Source organism: Notamacropus eugenii, chromosome 1 (assembly GCF_028372415.1).
Source record: "Notamacropus eugenii isolate mMacEug1 chromosome 1, mMacEug1.pri_v2, whole genome shotgun sequence".
Taxonomy (NCBI): domain Eukaryota; kingdom Metazoa; phylum Chordata; class Mammalia; order Diprotodontia; family Macropodidae; genus Notamacropus; species Notamacropus eugenii.
Window position 1 is genome coordinate 727,312,308 of NC_092872.1, and position 24,593 is coordinate 727,336,900.

Below are 24,593 nucleotides of genomic sequence, written 5' to 3' on the forward strand. Positions count from 1 at the left end.
AAAGAGGAGGGAATTCACATGGTGCAGGCCAAAGATCACTGGATTTGGGGTTCAGATCATACCCCTGAAAGAAAGCTGTACTGGGACTGCAGGAAGATCTATGTTAAAAATTCTTTCTTAGATGCTTGGTCCTGGACAAATCATTTCACCTCTGTGTGCCTCAGTTTCCTTTTCTATTAAATGGAGATAAATAACAGGGTCTATCTGAGAGGGCTGTTGTGAGGATCCAATGAGATAACAAATTTATCTGTCGGGGTACATAGAGGGCTGGAACTGGAATCAGGAAAAGCTGGGTTTGGAATCTTCCTGAGATGCTTATAAACTTGTAAACCCTGGTGAGGGAGTTACTGAATCTCCCTTAGCCTCAGTTTTCTGATCTGGCAAATGGAAATAATCATAGCACTGATCTTTCACAAGGTTGTTATGAGGATGAAATGAGTTAATACATATAAGCCATTCTGTAAACCTTAAAGTACCACGTGAATGCTAGCTACAACGAGGATTATTGCCAAAGTGTTTAGCAAATCTTAAAGTGCCGTATAAATATTAACTATTATCACCACTAGCACTAGCGGGGTTACTTTGGGGAGGTCACTTCAACTCTCTGACCCTGTACCCTAACATGTGAAGCCCAAGGGTTAGATCTGATGTCCTCGCAGGGCCCTTGCAAACCCTGCTTTTCAGCTCTGGGGTTTGATGATATCACTTATGTTGGGGTCTACACTGGAGCCAAGAATTCCCTTGGCTTTGTGCCCCAGGCTGACTTGCTCAGCTCTGCTGTGTTAGCCATTTGTGGGCAGTTCGAGGGTACCTAGGAGTACTGGGGTAATCAAAACAAAGAGTGTTAAACCACCCTGATACAGGAATCTCAAGTGGTAGGTGAGGGGTAATGACACTTCCGGAAAACACTATTAACAGTCTCTATGATTAGAGAAAATATACACAAGGCATACTTTCTTTTCTGGGGATAAAGCTCTTGCCCACTTACTATATTTCCATTGACTTATGTTTGTGACGTTTTGATTAAGGGAATGGATTCATGCTGAAATTCAAAAAGGAACTTAATGCATCCACTCCATGAGAACTGGATAAAGCCTTGTCATACTTGTAATACATACGAGTGTAGAGTCTAAAAATGGCTGGCAAAGGCTTTTCTCTTCTTTCAGGTTCATCCTTTTTGAGCTATCAGATATCACTCTTCATGGAGTCCAAAAGCTGCTTTATAAAAATTTTTGGTCCATACTAGAGAACAATAAAGCAGTTTCTTTTTGTGCAATCTTGAGAGGTGGGGCAGCTAGGTGGTGCAGTGGATACAGCACCAGTGCAGGAGTCAGGAGGACCTGAGTTCAAATCTCACCTCAGACACTTGCCACTCACTAGCTGTGTGACCTTGGGCAAGTCACTTAACCCCAATTGCCTCATCCTGGGTCATCTCCAGTCACCCTGATGAATATCTGATCACTGGATTGGATGGCTCAGATGGCTCTGGAAAAGAAGTGAGGCTGGTGACCTGCACAGCCCTTCCTCACTCAAAAAAACAAAAGTCAAGTGCAAGTCATGCCATTATTTCTCTGATGGCATGGTGTTCTTCAGCAATGAAGGATGAACACACATTAACAATCTAGATGTCTGCCCCCTCCCAAAACTAATATGCATGGTAATGAAGCGGGGTGGGGGGGGTGGGGGGGTGTATGCGCAGTGACCTGGGGAAAAGAACTCTGGGTTTTGATGAAGTCAAAGGACCTTTATGACTCATTAGCTATGTGACCAATGGCATGGCAAGGAACATCTCTGTGTCCCGCCTTCTATTTCTGTATACGTGAGTGATTGAACTAGTCAGGCCTCTGAGATTTCCTTCAGCTCTAAGTTAATGATGACCCCTAGTGGGATCCTAACCCAACTCACCCACTCCAACACAGTCTGGGTGACGGCAGAGCAATTTAGGAATACGGTCGATCCATCTAAGGATTGGAAACCCAGACCCTCTGAACTTCTGGGCTGCGTCCACTCCATGCCTACTCTGGACCACCACCTTCCCCAAGATAAGATGGATTCAACCACTGGCTCCCTAGGCTTTGACAGGTGAGCTTTTGTGGCATTTGGCCAGGCCCAGACCTGTAAGTCTCTTGAATATTTCCCTCAGCCCTTTACAGCTTCCCCTTATGTGTTGCTGTTTCCCCTCATGAGAATGTAAGCTGCATCAGGCAGGAACTGTCTAGTTTTTTTTCTCTGTGCATCCTTAGTCTGGGGCCTAACACATAGTCAATGCTATTTCTCTTCATCATCCTTCCTCTCTCTCTCTCTCCTTCCTCCCTCTCTCCTTCCCCCAATTAATGAAAGAAAGAGTAAAAGAAGGAAGGAAGGAAGGAAGGAAGGAAGGAAGGAAGGAAGGAAGGAAGGAAGGAAGGAAGGAAGGGAGGGAGGGAGGGAGGGAGGGAGGAAGAAGGAAGGAAGGAAGGAAGGAAGGAAGGAAGGAAGGAAGGAAGGAAGGAAGGAAGGAGAAGAAAGAAAGAAAGAAAGAAAGAAAGAAAGAAAGAAAGAAAGAAAGAAAGAAAGAAAGAAAGAAAGAAAGAAAGAAGAGCTGGGCTCTCGTCCTGCCTATGCCACATCCTGCTGGAGTGGCCATGGTGACTCTCACCTTGTAGGACCACCAGCCTAGATGGATACATGGGGTTAAGTAACAACAGAGATACTGAGCTAGAACTGGGGGAGGGGGCCTCTGCACTGGCAGTTAATTCCCTGTACTTGCAATCCATCACAGTTCTGCACCAAAACAAAGAAACAAATCCTAAACTCCAAGAACAGCCATCTTTTAGAACATGCTCACACTGGCCAAGAGCTCTGTATTCCTCATGTCACTGGAGTCTTTCAACAACTTGCTGACTCCCTCATTAGCCTGTGAGCTCTTTGACAGAAGGCACTTTTTTCCCCCTTTTTTTGTATCTGTAGTGCTGACATACAGTAGGTGCTTAATAAATGCTGGCTGACTATAGGATTATGATCCTCAATGAACAGATCAGGGATTTGAGGCTCAAGTCAAGTAACTTGCTGTGTTCACACAAGAAGCAAAGAATCTAAAGAGCTAGTCCACATAAAGGGATCTGTCAACTTTAAGAGGAAGCAGCGTTTATAGAGTGCCCACAAAGTGCCAGGCACTGCGCTGAGTGTTATTTACAAATATTTTCTCCTTGAATCTTCTCAACAACCATAGGAGGCCTCTTGGCCACGACACTAGAATGGTTTGCTATTTCCTTCTCCAGCTCATTTTACAGATGAAGAAACAGAGGCAGACCAGGGCTAATTAACTTGCCCAGGGTCAAATAGCTAGAAGTATCTGATGCCACATTTGAACTCAGGTCTTCCTAACTTCAGGCCTAGCAATCTATCCATAGCACCACCTAGCTGTGTAATAACCTGAAAGTGCTAGAAAATGTGAGACAGGATTATGGAACTGGAGCACTATAGGACCTCAGAAGCCATCAAATGTGGCCCCCTATTTTACATATTGGAAAACTGAGGCCTTACAGGCAATAAGCAAGATGTACAGGAATAGAACCCAGGTGTTTCAGAATTTAGTCTAAAACTCTACCCACTAAATCCATGCTATGCCCCATTGAGGAAAGGAAAGGATCATAAGACCATTCTAATTTGAAAATATTGAGAAATATGTTTGGAGTTCATTAACAATCAGCGTTTTGGAAGTCCTATTTTTGTCTAGCTCCAATTTTTAAAGCAATGTATTTTAGGTAATGTCATTGAGGGGACAGATCCCCTTTTGTACCCCTTTAAATACATTGATATCTCAATATTAGAGCAGACCAGAGAATAATAGGTTCCGTGGCCAGTGTTTAGAGATAGATTCTAATCTCATTATATTTACTGAGGAACAACTGACCTCAGAGCCTTTTCTGCATTTAAAATGTCTGTGCCTGGCTAGAATGACCTGTATGGTTGCAATTAGGGTCAATGCATCTGGGGAATTCATAACACCACCCCATCCCACCCTGGCCCCCCACAATATGGCAGCTTTTGTAACAAATAACACATTTGGGAAATGCCATCCAAGCATGCCACATGAGGGATCAACCAATGTGGATTTGCATGTTCACAAAGGAATGCTATTCAGCAGCAGCTCAAATGCCTGATTCCACAGAACTCTAGGAAAGAGAGACAAGAGACAGTCATGCTATAGCGAGGCCCCATTTTCAAATTCTCATAACTTCAGCAGGAGGTTAAATTTGGCCATTTGGAGGATGATGACAATATTTGTCTGGACCCCCTCAAAAATGCACAAAGACAGGGAAGGGGGAGGGCACAAACATTTAAGTGCCTGCTGTGTTTCAAAGACAATGTGCTAAGCACTTTATAAATATGATCTGATTTAACTGAAGAGGGTTGGCCCACTGTCTAGGTTTTTCTAACCTTCCTAATATTAGGGACTTTATTACTCCTTATGTCAAGTGCCACATGTAGAAAATGGGAGAGGGATAAAATGACCTTGAGCTGTTTTGGTTTTTTTTTAAACCATGGATAGATTTCAGCGGTATGGGGGAGGGGGTGAAGGAGGGTGTCTGTATACTTAGATAGGAAAAAAAATTACATTTTTGTTTTTGTTAACCTTTAATGGAAATTTAGCATTTCCTTCAATTGCAAATGTAAGTAGCAAAATATTATTCTGAGGTGTCTATAATCTTCTGTTGGTTCTTTGATGTCAAAGAGGACCATGACATTAGGAAGGTAATGCCATGACATGCCAGTGAATTGGATTGAAGTGAGGCAGGGCTGTGCAAAGTCACCAGCTTCGCTTTCTCCTCTGGAGCCATCTGAGTCCAGTGGCCAGATATGGATGACTAGAGATGGCCCAGAATGCAGTGGGGGACCTTGGCCTTTTCAAGCTAAGGTCTTTAACAGGTCTCAGTTTGACTGAGGCAATGCCTCTCTAGGTGTTACCAGGCCACTATAGAGGTTCATGACCCATGGTCTCTTCACAATCAGTGATCGACTCTGATGGCCAAATAGTCAGAGAACCTGGGTTCAAATCATGTCTTTGATACCTTACCTGAGTAACCAGGCACAAGATACTTTACCTTTCTCGGTCTGAATTTCCTGTTTGTAAAATGAGTATTGGACTAGATCAGCTCTAGAATTTCACCTAGATCTGAATATACTGGGGAAAAGAATGGAAGACAGGGAAAAATCCTAGCTTTAACAATCATTTCTTCTAATAGGACATGGGAAATTTACTTTTGGGTTCTAGTTCAGAATAATTATACTGGTTTTATCATGGGAAGAAGGCCATAAAACATTCTTCTACTTATGTGTCATCCTTTAAGAAGATAACCAGTAATATCAAGGGAAAGAAATGGAACAAGAAGAACAGTTACTATAAAAAATTGAAAACATTTGGGTGCGTCCTCATAAGGAAACTTTATTCTTCACAGACAGTATTTTTCCATGAATTTGGAGTCTATTAAATAGCTCATAAAATGACACTACATTTAAAAAGATTCAGTCATACTGGGGAGAAAATGGAAGGGACAAATAAAGGGTCATTGCCATCTTTTGGTCATGACACCACCAATGAATGAATTGCTTTGGTAACAAAAGAAACTTTTAGAATCACGTCCTTAAAAAATTTTTTAAAGAATTTTTAAAAATCATATCCTTAAAAGGTAGTCATTAATTCTGTCTAAAGATACTACCATGAATTGGGCAAGAATGGTAGTGTTTCTATTTGGGAACCAGCCATGATTTGGTTCCATATAATGGCAGCCTGGCCATTCCATTAGAAAAGCAAAGGAAAAGCAATTCTCTTGCTGAGTTTTTTTTATCTCCCACCCATCAAATTGCCAAGATGTTTCTTTTTAAAAATGGAAACAGTTAATGCTGGAGTTCCAGTGGGAAGACAGATACATTTTTGGTACAGCTGTCAATTGGTCCAACCACTCTGGAAATCAATTTGGAATTATGCAATTAAATTCACCAAAACTATTCCCACTATTTGATTCAGAGACCCTCACTACTTGCCACATACAACAAAGCAATCAGGAAAACAAGAATGGTCCTGTGTATAGCAATGTTAAGAGCAGTGTTTTTGGAAAGTGCTGGGTTCCCCTTCATCAAAGATTTTCCAGTCAAACATATTACCATGTGAATTTCTTTTGTGCATGGGTTGGGCTAGATGGCTACTAAGGCATCTTCTAATCTGAAAATTCAGTAATTCTGTAATGTGTTACATAAACAAATTAAGTCATCAAAGTGAAGGATCAAATCATGGAACAGATGATTAAAATTATTAGCATGGTACCTGGCACACAGTCATTGCCTAATAAATGCTTGTTTATTTACCTAAGTTGGTAACAGCCAAAAAAAGTGGAAGTAAAATGAGAAAATCATTGATCAGAAAAGGATGAACAAAATGTGGCATGTGAAAGTCACAGAAGGCTATTACATGATAAGAATAAATGAATGTAGGGAATTCAGAGAAAAATGGGAAGACATAACAGCTGGCACTTTAAAGGTTGCTAAGCACTTCACGTGGCACACCTCATTTGACTTGTATGAAGTGATGGAAAAAGCAAGAACAGAATAGACAACAAACAATTGCAATAACCGAAATAACAACACTAAAAAGCAGAAAATCAATGAATTGTGATGGAGAACTGATAAAGAACTTTACATTCTTCCACTCAGAAAGCTGTGTGTATGTATGGGAGATTATAGATTTGTATCTGTCTAAGGGAAGCCCAAGATGGATTTGCTTTTTTAGTTATCAAATCATACCATTGACTTGCAATCCATTAAAAAGCAAGCAAGCAAATATAAACCAGTCAGATAAGAACTGTTCATTGACAGGATTTGATCAATTTTTAAAAATTTTTCTTTGCTGGGTAGAGGCAGTACAGTGGAGAGAACATCTAATCTGAAATCAAGAAGAGCTGGGTTTGAATCCTGCCTCAAACACCTAGTAGTCATGTGTCCCTGCACAACTCACCTAAGGAAGGGGATAGATGCAAGAGATGGCAGCTGATTGGACATGGGGAGGGAGATAAGAAAAGTCTTAACAGATTGGGTATGGGTAAGGAGAGAAGAAGGTCTTGATAATTGATTGGACATGGGGAAGGAGATAAGAAAAGTCTTAACAGATTGGTTACGGGAAGAGAGGCAGGCAGGTACTTGACAATTGATTGGGCATGGGGAAGGAGATAAAAGTCTTAACAACAGATTGCTTATGGGTAGAAAGGAAGAAGGGTCTTGAAAACTGATTGGATATGGGGAGGGAGGTAAGAAAGGTCTTGACAATTGATTGGACACAGCAAGGAAGAATGACTAGGAGATTGTGAAGCTTGGTGATTGGGAGAATAGTTGTAATCTCAACTCTTCATCTACCTAGAACCAATATTAAAAAGGATAGTTCCTGAACCTTTGATTTTACTGGCATAGGGATGTCCCAAATGAGGGAACCTTTCTTTGCAGATCAGTACCTTCCCTGAAACTTACAAACTAAGGTAACTGCTTTTAATTAATTTTTAAAAAATCATTGCTTTCAAATCTGGCTCATCCTGAAAGACAGCTTAGGGTACCACTTAACTTTGAAAAGCCCAGGAGCAGCTAGTGGCTGAAATTTCACTCTGCCCACATGTGTGAAAACATCTGTCATCTCCCTATCCCATAGGCAGACCCAAAGCTTCCTCCATGGACCAAACAACTGGCTGCTCCATTCCATGTCAAAGTGACCTCACCTCAGGATTAAGGTAAAAGCTCATACCATCAATACCCTCATGCAGCCAACTCAGCACGTACGACAGGATTTTCCTCTTGCACTTACATTCCATCAGTAATAGTCGACTAGAATTTACACTGGAGTCTTCCTACCCGGCTCCTGGACTTGGGAGAGCATTACCTCCAACAAAGGCTGCAGCTGTCCAGGAGAACAGTTGTGGTGTAACAACTGGAGGAAGCAACTGATTTAGCACAGGCTTACCAACGGATGGACCAGCTAAATTGAGAGGAGTGAAATGATCAATGTCCATCAGGCAAAGACTTGAGTCCTCACTTGCTAAAGAAACTGGAGACAGGAGGGTAAAGTAGCCTAGGCACTGTATTTAGGGTCCAGAAAGATCTGGGTGTAAATTCTACCTTAAACACTACAGCCCCAGCACTTAATACAGTGCTCAACACATACCAGGCACTTAATAAGTAGATATTGCTTGAATGACTGCCTAGCTCTGTGACCCTGGACAATCACTGAACTCAATTCTGCCTCAGTTTCCTCAACTGCCAAATGGGAATAATAATAGCACCTCACTCATAGCGTTGTTGAGGGGTTCAAATGAGACAAGATATGCAAAGTACCTTGAAAGTTCTAAAGCAGAGTATAAGTACAAGTTATTCCTATTAATCAGCAGCACGTTGAATTGAACTGTTAGAGTTTAGAGCTAACTCAACATCCATGACTAAAAATTTAGGATCATAGGTTGGGAAGGATATTAGAGATCATTCATTCCAATCTTATCATTTTACAGAGGAGGAGTATGAGGCCCCCAGAATGGCAGTGACTTGCCCAAGGCTATACAGGTAAAGAAGGAGTCTGAACCTGGAAACTCTGACTTCCAAAGTAATGAGGTCTTTCAACTTCAAAGGATGTTTAGTTTGTCTTGCCATAAAAGGCTCCTAGCTTTGGTTTAGAAAAATTAATTCTTATAATAATAATCATAAATATAATGCAGTTATTAATAACACCATAATATAACATAAATTTTCTAATACATTTCTTATAATATAATATGTTATAATAATATTAATTATAATAACCATATAACTTCAGGATAATGAATAGCAATTTCTTTATAAGAAAATACAAAAATACATGGATACTGACAGAGGCGGACTTGTGAATTCACCGGTAAGCCAGCTCTCAGGGCCCTATGCCACGCTGCTATTCTAAGGTATATTCTCTAATGGTGATAATAATCATCACAAACTGAATTATTGCTTACAATTGCCTGTACATAACATTGATCCATAAAAATTAAAGAATGCTGTCATCAATGGATGTCAGTAAGTCAAATTCTCATAGTTTCCAACCTGCATGGAACGAAAAACTTTAGTGATCTACCAGGAAAAATCCAAACCAGGTGGGGACAGTTGAGATACTCATTACCTCTGTTGTCTGATCCCTCATTGTGGCAGAGGGTGGCACTCTCTCAGTGAGCCTTCAGAGGGGAGGACTATACCTTAATGCTTTTATTAAACACCTATGCAAGAGCCCATAGATCACTAAATAGGAAAGAATAAAAGTAGGATAATACTTTGTCCCAGGACAGCTTCTATATGAATATTATGAAACAAGATGAGAATATTCTTCAACAGTAATAATACAATTATTATCACTATAATTTCCTTGTGGGACTCTGAGTACTGAGAAAGCCAAGTTCATTGTGCCAAAGTACTTGGCTCTATGCATCCTCCTCCACTCCCTTCCTTTCGAACCATTGAATCGGGGTTATGGAGGGCAGTAGTCTCCTCTAAGCCAAAAAGGAAGGAAAGACCAACCTTCCAAAACTAGGAATCGTGTCTGGGCAGAGCCATGACTAGGGCAGGGTGACTGTAGCTTTGCCTGAGGGCACCAACATTCAGTGGGTGCTTGACAGAACCTGTACTTTTTCAGCCAGAAGAAACAACAGTTTCCCACCTAATTAGCAAGAATATGAAGTTAAAAGAGGAAGCTGCCAGATGTTCCCCAGACCTACCCTCTCTCCCCTTCCCCCGCCGAATGTGTGCTTAAAAGTTGATTTGAAGGCCCCCTGCATGTGGGGCTTGTCTGGGGGCACCAGAATTTCTGTTTACTGTTAGAGACAAGGAGAGGAAGTCCAATCAGACAGTGGAAATGTGATGGCTGGAATAAATAGCTAAAAAAGAAGCAGGACTGGATTATTTTAAAGAATAGCCAATTGTGAAAACTAACTCAGCAAGTACTTGTCAAGGCCTTCAGTCATACAGCAGTCTATTAAGGCTTACGATGGAGCAGACCCTTGGTTATGCCCAGAGAAGACAAAGGAGGGCAAAAACAACCCCTGTCCTCATGAGGTTTCTATTTGTAGTGGGGAAGACAATACGGCAACAACTGTGTACATATAAGACGTGCTGAGTAAGTAGAAGGGAAGGGACAGGGAGAGATCTTCAGCAAAAGCCTTAAAGCTGAGTCATGAATGAAGCCAGGGAAACCAGGAGGCAGAGCATTCCAGGTAAGGGGAGTGATGGCCAACATGAAAGCAATGATTCTATCTGAAAATGGAGCATGGGGTTGGACCAATAGCAAAAAGCCAGATTTTATTGGAACTTAGAGTGACTAAGCACCTATTCTGTGCCTAGAACTGTGCTCATTGCAACACAGATAAGCAAAATGAGGGAACAGCTGACTCTGAAGGAACTATCAGTTGGTCTCAATGGGGAGACAAGACACAGACTCTTGGAATAATTATAGAATGGTACTTGAGGTCAGGACTTGGAAGTGGTGATTTTACCACCTCATTAGAACTCATGGCAAACTACAGGCATTTTTGTGCCCATTTTACAGATGAAATAATCAAGTTTAAGAGAGATTGGACAACTTGTTCATACCAACATAGATAGTCACTATGGAGAATTGGAAATAAGGTCTCCCCAAAACTAGGTCTGCCAGGCCCTGCACAGTTATCTTGATGGACCATTGTGCCTAGGGTGGTAGGGGCACAAGTCATTTGTTTGTCTCAGTCTCCCCCAATCCATGGGCAAGTTGATTGAGTGGTTGATTGTTTGCTTAGCCTGACCTCACCCTTGATATGGCTCTTCAAAAGGGTAAATAGAGGAGTGGAAGGTTCTAAGAGGTGCAGAAGGCAGGGTTTGAGGGGTGACAGTGAGTAAGGAGTCCTACTCAGTGAAATCAATCAATGAAAAAAATTCTAATTCTCATAACATCTGCATCAAAAAATGCACAAGGATTGCTAGATGTTGTAGTCAGTCAGAAAAATTTCCTGAGACTCTGGTTTAGAAACAAAAGCTGAAGCCTCCTTTTTCCGCAAGTTTATTAGAAGTGACAATGTTTTTTGACTCTACTAGACCCCTGGTTATTTATTCAATTTGATTCAATTTAACAAACATTTATTAAGCACCTACCATGTACCAGGCACTGTGCTAGCGATCTGCGTGATCCTGGCTAAGTCCCTTAAATTTTTTGTGCCTCAAGCTACTCTTTAGGACTAATATACTTGGATTATTGTGATACAGTTGGAAAAGACTTCAGAGACCATTTAGGTAAACCCTCTCCCTTCACAGATGATGAAGATAAGATGTAGAGCGGTGTCAAAGGTAAGGTCCTCTGATTCAGGGGCAGTGAGGTGGTGCAGTGGATAGAGTGCTGATCCTATAGTCAGGAAGACTTGAGTTCAAATTCGACCTTACATGTTTACTAGCTCTGTGACCCTAGGCATATAACTTAATCCTGATTGACTCAGTTTCCTCATCTGTAAAATGAGCTGGAGAAGGAAATGGCAAACCCTCTATTATCTTTGCCAAGAAAACCCTAAATGGCATCCCAAAGAGTCAGACACAACTAATTAACTGAACAACAAACTTGGACTCTAGACCCACACTCTGTCCTCTGCCTATACCAAATGCAGAAGACAGAGTATACAGCTATCCCTTCCATATCAGTGGGATTAGAGGAGCAGCACACCCAAGATCTGGAAAATCTGCCTTCCCACCAAAGAAGAGGTCAAAATTTTTTTTTCTTTTATGGGGTGTTTATAGTACCTTATTATAAAATTTGGGTTAAGTATTTGGACACAGGCTATATGTAGATCACTGTAAAGAAAAAAATTCCTTTTCTGTATCATCTACTGTCCTTCGTATATTGTCTCCCGCTTCCACAAAACTCCCCCCAAATTCCCATTTAATTTCTTATGCCAACCCTTGATATATCAGAAGCACAATGGGGAAAGTAGTGATGTGGAAGGGATAACTGTACTTGACTCCAACGATGAAGGAAACTTAATCCTTCCTTATGTCCCAATGGGGCACAGGGTGAGGCACTGGGATGATGCAGGGGATACAGTGCTGGAACAAAGTCAGAGAGGCTGGACTTCAAATCCAGCCTCAGACACTAGCTTGTGTGACCCTGGGCAAGTCATTTAACATCTAAGTGACTTGATTTCCTTAACTGAAAAATGAGTATACTAATAATAGTACCTTCTTCCCAGGGTTGTTGTGATGATAAAAAGAGACAACATTCATAAAGCATTTTGTAAACCTTAAATCATATTATTATTACCACCACTATCATAGACAAGTCACAACCTCTCTGAGCCTCAGTTTCCTTATCTGTAAAGTTAGAAATGAGGAAACATATCCCACCAATCTCACAGAGCTGGCACAAGTGAGATAGTGCATATGAAAGTTCATTCATTTTTGATGTTAAGAGGCAAAATCAGCATGAGTCATCCTGAGTAAGACCATGAAAAGAGGTGAAAATTCTCAGTGTGTTTAGCTTTGCAAAGGTGCCTCTTGTGATCCAGTGATGTGCAGAATTTTGCAGGGGGATCTCCATGTTCTAGGTGATAGGCCTCTGGGCATAAGAAAAGTGACCAGTGGGACTAGGAGTGAGAAGAATCGAGAGGATTCTTGGGACCCAAGTATCATCTACAATGCTGCGATGCAACATGGTGCCTTTTTATTTTGGAATTTCCAGCTTAGCATTTGAGGTTTTCATAAGGCATTCACGTCTCCTGGAAATAATACCCTTCAAGACATCAAAAGGAAGGGAACAGGCATTTGATCATGAGCACTGACTCATCCCTCACAAATCTCAAAGAAAAGGGAAGATCTCAAAGTCTAATTAGTACCTGACATTGCTAAAGCACTTGGTTACACTTGATCTCAGCTGGTCCACATCACAATTTGATGAGGAAGAGCTACTGCTGATTAATATTCTCCATTTTACAAATGAGGAAACTGAGTCTGAGAGAAGTGAAATGATTTGCCTAGGGTGAGACAGCCAGGAAGTGTTAGGGGCAATATTCAAAACTAGGTATTCTTGGGGCCAGCTAAATGACACATTGTACAGTGCTGGGCCTGGAGTCAGGAAGAGCTGAGTTTAAACATAGTCTCAGATAATTACTAGCTGTGTAACCCTGGGAAAGGCACTTAACCTGTTTGCCTCAATTTCCTCAAATGAAAATGGGAAAATAATACCGTGTACTTTGCAAGATTGTATTGAGAATCAAATGAGATAATTTTTTTAAGTGCTTAGCATAACCTCTGATATAAAGCAAGCTCTATGTAAATAAAAACGATTATTATTAAATATAATTATTAATATTATTAATAAAAGTCCAGCACTCTTGTCATCGTGAATTTAATAATGAACAACAAATACAAACATTTGTGCAGACAATGAAAATAAGGAAAATTGCTTTAAAAGCTGCAAATTTCTGTTATGCAAAAAATTTTTTAAGGGACTAAATACATGTAGTTAACATAGTAGCATTAAAGTTGCTTTATCCTCCTTTGCACATCTTTTACCTTTAGTGCATTTAAAAAAATTTACTAATTTTTTTTCACATCTACTTCTAGCCACTAAATTTAATTGCAGAGATTGTTCATGGTTGGGCTGTGCCAACATATAATAATGATAACTATATCAAAGATTTAATGCCATCTCAAACCAACTAGCAAGGCATTATTTTAGAGATTTAGACAAAACGGTACCAAAATCCATCCTGAGAAACAAAAGCTTTCCTAAAAATGTGGAAAGAAATAAGAATCTGCAGTGATAATAGCTAGTATGTATGCAGTGTTTGATGAATATTAACTCATTTTGTCCAATACCAGATCTCTGACTATATTATAAAGAAGTAATCGTAAAAGCAATTTGGTACTGAATGAAAAACATAAAAGTTGATCAAATCAGGTAAACAACTGCAGAAGCAAAACATAAAAGAAACATGTTGGATAAAATCAAGAATACCAGCTACTGGGGAGGGAAGGAATCTCTCTGACAAAAATTGTTGGAAAAATTGGAAAGTAGCCTGAGGGGAATGAGGTTTAGACCAGCATTTAGTGTCACATATCACCATAAACTCCAAATGGATACCATGGATAACCTAAATATGAGAAGTCATGTGAAGAAATTAGAAGAAAAAGAAAATATATTCTTTGAAATGTTGATGTTGATAATTTCAAAAAGGACCAATGACATCACAGGGCGGTATACTGACTAGCTTGTGAAATGTATTTAAGTGACCACACCCCTCCCTTCCAGTGTTAGCTTATCAAAGGTAGGGGCACAGACTATTTAATTGTTTTTGCCTTTATTTTCCCAGTGAACTAGAATAGTACCTGCACACAGTAGGTGCTTAGTAAATGCTTACGGAATTGAACTGATGAAAAAAGTAGTCACTGAATCTCAAAAATCTCAGCAAAGACGAGGTGGTTCCTGAGGTCTACCTAGTGCAAAACAGACTCAAAAATGAATGAATGAAAAGATGTATACTTATTGTATGTTAAATTCAGTTTTAAGCCTTGGGGAAAGACAGAAAAAGGGGGACACTCTGTGATCTGAAGGAATTCATCCATACGAACAAGATTAGCTGTAGCGTAGATGGAAAAGCCTAAAAGTCCCAAGGGTGCCCAAGTGTGGTTGGGCAGATATTTACTATGTGCCAAGCACTGGGATGACAAAGAAAGGTAAAAGCTGGGTTCCTGTCCACAAGGAGTTCCCATATGAATGGGGGAGACAAATATGCCAATATCTATGTATACACAGCATAAGGTTGGACGAGAGGCTAAACTGTGAAAGGCCTTTTACAGAAGAAAGAGGGATTTGTGCTGAATCTTGAATCAAAGCATGGAAAGGAATTGGCAGAAAGAAAAGGGAGTATTTGGGGAATGGGGGGCAGTTAGTGCAATCGCTTTTAGCGGGGAGACATTGTGTGGTGTTTGAAGGACAGCGAATAGGCCAGTGATTCAGTAGAACTGGGCTGTTGAGTATATTGTCACTTCAGGCATGTCCAACTCTCTGTGACCTGATTTGGGATTTTCTTGGCAATGATACTGAAGTAGTTTGCCATTTGCTTCTCCAGTTCATTTGACAGATGAGGAAACTGAGGCAAACTGACTTGCCCAAAGTCACACAATTAGAAAATGTTTGAGGCCAGATTTGAACACAGGAAGAATAAATCTTCCTGGTTCCCAGCCCAGTCCTATAGACAGGTATAAAGTATAAGAAAATGAGAAGGGGAAGGGGCCAGGATTTGAACTCATCTTCCTTACTCCATGACAAGCACACTATTTTATTTTTATTAATATTTTATTTTCATTTCAAAGAATGATCTGGTTGGGCTGCCTGCAACACCAAAGCCTCCTGATGAGAGTCAGTCATTTTGTAGGAATGACCCATGGAAAATGAGGAAGTAAGGCTTTGAGGGCCAGGGGTTCCCCAGCAGATCTGTTGAATTGGATCTTAAGCTCCTGGCGAGGTTGGGTGAGCGTTTTAGTCACGATGGGGGTTGATGGCCCCAATTTAATTTCCAGTCCCACTGAAAGCAGGAAACTTCCCAAGGAAGCCTGCAGCCATAAGGTTTCTAGCTGCATTTTACAGACTGAAGAATTATGGGATCATAAATGTCAAAGATGGAAAAAAAGACCTGCTGGGTCACATCTAGTCTATCCCCTGGGGCCCGTGTTGGGGAATGCTCGGTTTAATTTGAAGTGACCCAAGGATGAAGGAATGGCCCCATAGCATCTATAGGTTGATCACGTAGACTAACAGATGTTATTGGCCTAGGACATTGGATGTATGAGAAACCTTTTTCCCTGAAAAATAAAAGTGCTTTAAAAAAAACCACTTAAATAACACAAGTGTTCTTTATAGTGCTTGGCACATAGTAAATATCTGCCCAAGCACACTTGGACACCCTGAGGATTTTTAGGCCTTTCCATCTGTATTACAGGCTGAGAAGTGAATTCCCCAATCAGAGGACCCAAATTCACGTGACCAGGCTGAGCTGGAACCAGCTTGGACCAAACCAAGCCAATTGCTAAATTTTCTTTATCAGTATTTATGTCTTGAGATGGAAGAGCTGCAAATCAAGGCTTGGTTTGATATTTTGCTAATTGTTTAGACTCAAAAAAGTGTAATCTGTAATAAAAGATTAAACTTTAAAATGTGCAAGTTCACACCGCTCCCCCCCCAAGACCTGGTTGTTAAATATTTGTTAAGCATTTTCCAGCATCCTGCTGCATGTGACAAGCCTCGGTAAACCATTCCATCTCTCTGGGCCTCAGTTTCTCAACATAACTTAATAAGGTGGCTGGCTCCTCCGTGCAAAGAGATGGGTGGGAGACCATCAGTGAGGATCTTACATACATTTTTTCAGATGAGGTTACTCTTCTGAAGGTTCTATATTAACCTTTTTTTTTAAAACTACACAGGCATGTTTAGTTAAGAGGGAGAGGGCAAAGTACTTCTAGAAATGTTGATGAAATAAAAACAAAAGCACCAGTGATTTTTTTTTTTAAATGATGGGTTTAGACTTCCTGAGAGAGAAATGATGGATAGAAGGTAAAGAATGAGATATATAGTTTTTGGACATGGCCAATGTAGGGATTTACTTTTTGGACATTCGTTATAAGGTTTTTGTTTCATTTTGTTCTGTTTTTCATGGTTCAGGGCAGAGGTTGAAGGGAGAGAAAATATATTTTTGTTTGTTGAAAAAAATTAAATTGCATTTTTTAAAATGAGGGGGTTGGGCCAGTCAACCTTGAAGATTCCTTAGAGCTCTAACTACAAAGGCCCTTGTTTCTATGAAGTCATGAGAGTCAAATTCTGGCTTTCCCACTTATTTCCAAAATAATCAATGCGATTTTAGGGAACTCATCCCCTGCCTCTGATCATCACTTCCTTCAACTATAAATGAAGGGGTTGGACCAGAAGATCTCTAGATTATTAGTTGTGTGACCCTGGACAAGTCACTTGACCTCTGTTTTCCTCAACTGCAACATGGAAATAACGATAACACTTAATTGCAGGGATGTCATCATGATCAAATGAGACAATATTTGTAAAGTGCCCAGCACATAGTAGGCACCAAATAAATACTTACTGCTTCTGGCCCCCATCTACAGGAAAACCTCCATTAGGATGAGTGGGCCTCAGATAGAGGATCTACATGGACACAAACCAAAGTCATATGGAGAACTCCTGGGCACAACTCTCCTATAAGTGGGGTCTCCTCTTCTAAGAATTGAGGGCAGGGGCTGTTTCACTTTTGCATTCATATTTTATATTATGTACATCATAAGCACTTAACAAATTATATCTCATTCATTCCGAATGAGCAACCTAAGACCAAACTTTAGAGCTGGAAGTGATTTCAGGCTGTCTGGTCAAACTCCTTCACTTTACAAATGGGTAAACTGAGGCACAGAGAGGCTAACTGGCCAAGGCAGTATGTTACAGAGTCGGTTTTTGAATTCAAATCCTCTGATATGAAAGATCCTCATCTCCTTTCCACCTCAATGATCTGCAAGATTGGGTTGCACTCTGCATGTTTGGAGGTAGTGCCACACTGATGAGATTATAGATACCTCAACGTTTCAGGTAACATTATCAAGCTACTTTGGTCAATATTTCCCCAGTGAAGGACAAACAAATAAGGCATTTGGATTAAAAGTCTAAAAACAAATGATATATTCTCTCCAGTTCCCAAGGTCATCTCTCTGTTCTTTGTCTCTCACTGTCTCTGTCTGTCTGACTGTCTTCCCCCTCATTTTTTTTTCTTTAAAAAAAAAGTCACTATACATGTATTAAGTTCCTGCTATTTACCAGGTAATATGAAACCACACAAGGAGAAAAAAACACAAATGTAACATTGCCTGCCCTCAGGGAGTTTAAATATTTTAAAGTTTTTTTTTATTGCTATCTTGTGTTTTATAGGTCTACCAAACTTCTCCCACTACGCTTCCCCTCCCCTTTCCCACTCCCAAAGAGCCATGTCTTTGATGAATAATGTTTTAAAAGGGAGGAACTAAAAAAAAAAATTAGCAAAACTAATCTCTTCTCAAATATATTGTCTTTATATCACAATCATTTCTCAAAAAGGACCCCCACCCTTTCTTACAACAAAGACAATTAAGCCAAAATATTTACCCATAACAATGACTGATTCTGATAATGACTGAAATTTCTATCCTAGTGGTTGCCCACCTCTCTGCCTACCCACCTTCCATCCCTAGCCACCAAAGTCATTTCTTTTTGGGTTTGTGAGGCTAGAAATGATTTGGGGAAACTTAAGTTTTGGTATCTACTTCAGCATGGGGCAATAACTTGGAGTGATCTCACACTGAAAGAAAGGTGGTCAACTCAGAGACCCTGCTAGTCTCCTAGCTTGTGGCAAAGGATTGTTGGAGTTTGGGCACCATCACCCATTATGGATAAGATACCAGGTGAGGTTCGATGGAAAGGTTCAGACATGTTGAAGAAATCCCATGATTGTCCACCCAAGGTAGGATGGGGCAGAGCTGACTTTTGAACTCAGGTCCTCTGACACAATAGGCCCTCCCCTTTCTACTGCAATTATCTGTAAGGCTAGGTTGCAATCTAGTGTTGGGGGTGGGGAGGGTGTGGGTGGTTACAACTCTTTCTTCCAGTTTGAAAGAGGGAGCCAAAAGCTAAACCTCCAAAATGATCCGGGTATAACGGGTCAAAAATTTTGTGAGAGGCTAAGGAGTACAGAAAGATGTTCTTTCACAAGGCTAACCCCTGGGTGTGTCACTTCTCTTGAAGTGAGTAAAACTGCTATGAGAACCTGTGCTTTCTCATTTCCTGATTTTGTAGAATCCAAAACTAACACAACAAACCCTCCGTTTCCTTCCCTTCTCCATTTCCTTGAAAACAAAAACAAGAGCTACAGCCTTTAAATTTCCATTCAATTAGAAGCAAACACAGGAGAGCCCTACTTCTGTCACTGTCCCTCTCTGGTGACAGATACATTATGTTATTTTGTTATCACTCATGATGAGGCTTTCCGATTTTTGACTGCTACCTCCATAGAGCCTTATCTTCTCCATAACAGGCCCTTAGTTTCCTCATCTGCACAATGGGTTTGATAATAGCCCCTAGTACTGCAGGGCTGTTGCAAACATCAAATGGGCTAAGGTAACAGAAAGTGTTATGTGACCCAGAAAATGCCATATAAGTGAGCTATAATATATGTATTTATACATAATACAGTCAGTATTTTAAAATGACAGTTCATTAAGCAGTTTGGTAATCCTATCTGACACTGACATAGTGCTTGATGGTTTCCAATGCTTCATTTGATCATCACAGCAACCCTGGGAGGTAGGTGCTATGAGCATTTATATTTTACAGATGAGAAAATCAAGGACAAGAAAGGTGCTTGTTCAGAATCACATCGCTATGAAGTGTCTAAGGCAAGATTTGAACTCATGTCTTTTTCATTCCAAATCCAGCATTGTATATATAGCAACCACCTAGCTGCCTCTGGTATAGAGGATAAGGCATCGTAAGAAAGACCTGGGCTGAAATATTCTCCCAGGTACTTTGGGGCAGCGAGGTGATGCAGTGGATAGAGCACCAGCCCTGGAGTCAGGAGGACCTGAGTTCAAATCCAGCCTCAGACACTTACTAGCTGTGCAACCCTGGGCAAGTCACCTCCAAAAGAAACCCAAACTTATTAGCTGTGTTGTATAGCCCTGGGCATGTAACAGTATCTCCATCTGTATTTTCTGACCTGTAAAAAAATGGGGCTGAACTAGATGGATCTCAAGTCCCTTCCAGCTATGGTCCTAAATAAATAATAAATATTTACTGTTGCTTAAAGAATCCACAACATTGATTTTCCAGCTCTCCCATTCTTTCAATTGGAACCTCCCTTAGACCAAAATCACAATGAGCCAACACAACAACTATATGTCACAGCTTTTGTTACATTCTGCTAATACCGTCAGCACAACTAAACCAGGAAGATGGAAATCAAAGAATTGTTTTTCAGTTGCATCTAATACTTTATGACCCCATTTAGGCACCCCATTCTTGGCAGAGATACTGGTTTGCCATTTCCTTGTTCAGTTCGTTTGACAGATGAGGAAACTGAGGCAAAGAGAGTGAAATGACTTGCTCAGCTAGGAAGTGTCTGAAGCTGGATTTGAACTTGGGAAGATGAATCTTCCTGACTCTAGGTCTGGCGCTCTACCCCCTGTACCACCCAGATGTCCTCACAGGAGAACAGGTTCCCATAATTTGTGCTGGAAGGGACGTTCTGGGCCACTGAATCCAACCTTGTCATTTCACAGATATGACTGATTTAGTGTTTTAAAGGTCTGAAAAACACTTTTCATGGCGTACCTTATTGGATCCTCACAGCAAGGTCTTTGAGAGCAGAGACAGTCTCATTTGTTGTATTTGTATCACCAGTCTGCACACAGCAGGTGTGTACTAATGTTTGCTAATGTTCTCCCAGCTCAAAAATACTCATTTCAATGAACCTTATATTTAGCACATATATTTTCTAATTTTCACTGGAGATATGGCTCACTGCCCTTTCTCCTTTATTTACCACTCACTTGCTGGCCTCTAGGACTGAGTAGCTGATGCCCAAACCAGTTCTCTGACCCTGACATTTCTAAAAGCTTAACTGTCTTGTTCACACCCATCCCAGAATGACCTGATATCATCTTCTACTGAAGATATAACAGTTCCAGACACAAACCCTGATTTTCCTACCAGGAGCCAGATCCACAATACCAACGATCCCATGGACACCATCACCTAAAGGTCTGGGGTGCCCTAAGTTCAAAATATCTACCATCAAACTCAGCTCATCTGTCACTCATATTTTGTTCCTTTTTCTGGCTTCCCTATTTCTGTTAATGGTGCCAGCCACCAACCTCACTGTCTCTTGGGCTTGTTCCCTCCCTTTTATGTGCCATATGGCTAAGATGTCACCAAGGTGCATCAATTCTACCTCAGCAATATTCATTGCACCTTTCCCCTTCATCCCACTCCCATGGGTGCCATTCTTGGTCACAGCCTTATTTCCACTCTCTCTCCTCCTCCAGTTTCCTCCTCCCTATCTGTTGTCAACAGATTAAACTTCCTGACATATAGATTGGATTGTACCATGCCACTGTCTGTAAATTTCCAATAGCTTCAGCCTCAACAGCTTCTGGCATTCAAGGACCTATGTGATCCATTGCCACTCATTTCAAACTGATCTCATAATATTTCCTATCACACAGTCAATTCTTCAGTTGAACTGGTGTAACCAGGCCAGTGTCCAGGCATGGGCAAAACTTTAGGTGACACAATGTTGAGGGGGCTTGATGCTGGATGAGGGAATTTCTTATTGGCTACTGAGCAAGAAAAACTTAGTGGATAATTAAAAGAGAGTGAGAGACCACGTGCTCAGCGTTTTTTCCCTTTTCATTGCAGATGATATCAGGACTGCCCTGGACATATGGAGAATATAGCACATGTACTTCTGAGATGAATCTGAGATTGTGGTGGCCTGTGTAGTTTCTATTTGTCCTTTCTTGATCTTAGGTTGAATGAATGTGGACACATCCAGGTTTAGGGGTTGTCTTGCGAACTCAAGAAGTTTGAAGACTCAGTGTTCTTTGGGTTGGAGCTGACCGGTGGCAAGAGAAAGCATTCCCAACAATGAGTTCATCACTCTTGGGCAGGGCACCAAGACGAAATGACATTAGAAAGAAGTCAGACCCTTTTTGCCGGAAGGCATGGAGCTGTTTGGACAGCACAGAGCTGAGATGAAATGTGGAAGGGTTACTCAGTGGCCCTATGAAGTTCTTGATGTACTCCATGGGATTTAAGGATCAGAATCCAAGCAGATTGTTACAATAGCAATAAATTACTGATTGTTTGAGTCTTGTCAAGGTTCACTGTGAGTCTTTTGTGACTTTTCTCATTCCTTTTGTGTGGAGGAAAGAAATACCTGTTCCATATCTGATTAATACTGTACACTGAGTACCTTTTTTTGTTCCCTGCTTTTGGGGAGACATAGACATAAGCCAAAATGAGACAGTTTCCCTCCAGGATGCTTGGGTAGGAGTGTAAGGATCTGAAGAGACTGAGAAAAGGGAGGTTAACCCCTCGCATAACAGCTGAGTCTCCCCTGAAGACTGAAGCCAATCCAGGACACATGCATGGATATAGAACAGAAGGACCCCTCAGAGAAGTGCCCCAAAGTAGCATTTTATTATTACACTGGCCTGGTTATTTGCTGAACATATCCTCTTACTTCCCTGCCCTCTTGTCTTTGCTCAGGCTGTGCAAACTCAGTTGACAAGCATTTATTGAGTTTCTACAATGTAATCTCTCTCTATCTCTGCCTGTTCAAATCCTACGGTATTTTCAAGGCCCAGCTCAAACAACCCCTTCATGATCTCCCTCCTTTCTCTCCATCCTGGAGAGAAATGATCTCTCCCTTTTGGAAACACTCAAAGTACTGTTCTTACTTCCTGGAGTCACTTGTCAGAGGTCTAGTTATTTGTATTGATACTTTCTCATCTGCACTATACTATGTGAGCACAGGTACCATGCCTCTTTTTCCTTGGATTCCCTACATCTGGTTGGCCTGAGATGCCTCACCATGCTTTATCCTAGCCATCTTTCTGCCATGCGCTCCAGGTGTTGCTGTTTTTGTTCTCAACCTTGCAGCAGCCACACCCTAGAAGAGCTGATCTACTTGTCTTTCCACCTCTGGCTCTGGAGTTTTGATATCCTGATTGGTAAAACCCAATTATCTCTAGTCAGCCTTAAGGACAGAACACCCTCCCCTGGTCACCTCTCCCCTATGTGCGTTGTCTCCCCCTATAAGATTTAAGCTCCTTGAGAACAGAGACACTGTTTTTTTTTTACATTTATGTCTCCAGGACCTAGCAAAGTTCTTGACACACAGTGAGTGCTCAATGAGTACCTCAATAAGTGCTTTTCCATTCACTTCATTCATTCATTCACTGTCTATCAACCCACCCACCCACTAATCCATCCATCCATCCATCCATCCATCCATCCACCCACCCAACCATCCATCCATTCATCCATCCATCCATCCACCCACCCAACCATCCATCCATTCATCCATCCATCCATCCACTCACCCAACTATCAATCCATTCATCCATCTATCCATCCATCCATCCACCTATCCATCCATTCACCCACCCGCCCATTCATCTATCCATTCATTCATTCCCTTAGCACCTGCCAAAGAGTTTTTCACAGAGCAGGCATCTAATTAATGTTGGTTTGAATACAAAATCAGTCTAAGCAATACATACTTTTTCCCTCCCATTGTGAAGCAAACCTATAGGAATTCTAACATAGCTGGCAAGTGCATGGAGAAGGGGAGAGAGTGGAGGGGTGGGGGCAGAGATGAAAGGGAGGCAGGATGTTGTACCAGGAAGACATAAAGGACCCAGGGCTCAAATCCTACTCTGTTGCTGACATGCCATGTACCCTCTGGTGAATCACACAACCTTTTTGGGTCTTGGTTTCTTCATCTGTAAAATGAATTGGTTGGACCAGATAATCTCTGAGGTCTTCTTTGACCTCCATCACAGTGTGATTCCACAGTTGGCTTGTTTGTTTTTAAGGGACATCCTGAACTATAATGACAAAGGGGCACTAAGAGTGGCTGATGTTAAGAAAATACATTTAGGTTTGCAAAGCACATTTTAGACATGACCTCATTTGATGCCTACCACAACTGTTGTTCTCATCCCTCTTTTATAGATGAGAAAGCTGAGTCTCAGAGAAGTTAAGTGACTTGCCCAGGATCACACACTTAGAGAAAAGTAAAGGCAGGGATTGTCACCCAGGTCCTCCTGATTTTGAGTACACCAATGGGCGCAGACCTTTGGGGTAACAGTAAGGTAATAGGATAATTTTATCACAGACTCTACTTCTCATCATTTCCCCCCACTAAGTTTTTGTTCATACTTTTCCCTCTATCTAGAACACCATCTCTTTCTTGTCTTATCATGTTCATTCTCAGCTTCCAAGTATGGACATGTTATTCAGCCCTCATGGCACTATGACATGTGTGCCATGAAACCTTCTCTGATTACTTCTGATTGAAGTAATCCATTCTAGGGGTGGAAATCCCACATCCTTCTGTTTTGACTCACCTTAAAATCTGACCCATCTAAAAACATTAATTACCGTCTGCTTTGATGATAAGTTATTAATATTTTGAGCTGATTTAGAACTAGTTCAATCCCTTCATTTGACACATGAGGAAACTGAGGCCCAGAGTGGGTCTCAGTTTGCTCATCACTAAAATGAGGGGATTGGATTCAATGAATCAGAAAGGCCTAGGTTTGAAGCCTGTCTTTGAAACCAGTAATGTGACCTTGGTCAAGTTCTATCACTGATCTGAGCCTCGGTTTCTTTTCCTGTGGCATGTATCTCACAGGGTTGCTTTGCAGCTCACATGAGATAACATGGATGTAAGTTGCTTTAAAAATGTTTTCTCTCTGCCCTAGACCCAGAAGGGACCTCTGAGACCATG

The 24,593-nt window shown here is 41.1% G+C and overlaps 1 protein-coding gene and 1 long non-coding RNA gene across 3 annotated transcripts in view; one reads left to right on the plus strand and one right to left on the minus strand.

Moving 5' to 3' along the window:
- Positions 1-24,593, minus strand: part of TCF7L1 (transcription factor 7 like 1) — a 224,833-nt gene that overhangs the window by 79,104 nt on the left and 121,136 nt on the right. The window lies entirely within an intron of this gene.
- Positions 1,789-21,958, plus strand: LOC140522318 (uncharacterized). The gene is made up of 4 exons (XR_011973283.1): positions 1,789-2,082; positions 7,676-7,754; positions 8,526-8,577; positions 21,494-21,958. It is a non-coding gene; the product is annotated as an uncharacterized lncRNA (long non-coding RNA).